The sequence below is a fragment of the Carlito syrichta genome, unplaced genomic scaffold (genome assembly GCF_000164805.1).
Source record: "Carlito syrichta isolate Samal-C Ts95f unplaced genomic scaffold, Tarsius_syrichta-2.0.1 Scaffold316493, whole genome shotgun sequence".
Classification (NCBI taxonomy): Eukaryota; Metazoa; Chordata; class Mammalia; order Primates; family Tarsiidae; genus Carlito; species Carlito syrichta.
The window spans coordinates 447600-448397 of record NW_007260589.1 but is presented as its reverse complement, the minus strand read 5'-3'; the positions used below and the strand labels follow the sequence as shown (position 1 = coordinate 448397).

The window sequence follows — 798 nt, the reverse complement described above, 5'->3', positions numbered from 1 at the left end:
AAAAAAAAAAAAAAAAGAAAAAAGAAAAATGCTAACATCTCTGAGTTCTGAAATCCAAATGTCAGGAGCATTCCCAGGCCATGTAACAACCAAACACTAAATGTTTCACATACTCTGAAATGCCTCTAGTTGAGGGTCAACGATGAAGCCCCTTAGCTCCTTCTCATCTCCAGTGACTTTCACTTCCAGTGCACTTCAGCCACCTCTCCAAGGGCCACATCCCAAACCCTTATGCTCATCCCACTCTCTCAAGCTTCTGTCCTTCCAGCTCTCATTCAGTTGTTTCCCCTCCCCTGTACTTCTTCCTTCACCAAATGTATGCACCCTTTATCATAGGACCAGTCACTTTTTATCTACCTCTGTGTTCTGTCTTCACTCCCTCATGTCACTCCCGCGCCCAAGTTTCCTAACTTCTGATCCAATAAGCTTTTATATATCACAATAATATGCTGCTAAAGGATCAAACTCAATATGTCAGGATTAAGAGAATAAGTTACAGTCGGGCTCGGTGGGTCAGCCTGTAAACCCAGCACTTTGGGAGGCTAAGGCGACAGAACTGCCTGAGCCCGGAGGTTCAAGACCAGCCCAGGCAACTTGGCAAGACCTCATCTCTACAATAAATCCAAAAAATGAGCCGGGCACAGTAGCATGTGCCTGTAGTTCTGGCTACTTGGATGTTGCCAGGCTGGGCTCGGTGGCTCAGCCTGTAATCCCAGCACTTTGCAGGCCAAGGCGAGTGGATTGCCTGAGCCTGCAGGTTCGCGACCCACCTGGGCAACTTGGCGAGACCTCATCTCT

At 47.7% G+C, this 798-nt stretch overlaps 1 protein-coding gene across 1 annotated transcript in view; it reads right to left on the bottom strand.

The window, feature by feature from the left end:
• Positions 1–798, bottom strand: part of NOC3L (NOC3 like DNA replication regulator) — a 32470-nt gene that overhangs the window by 29533 nt on the left and 2139 nt on the right. The window lies entirely within an intron of this gene.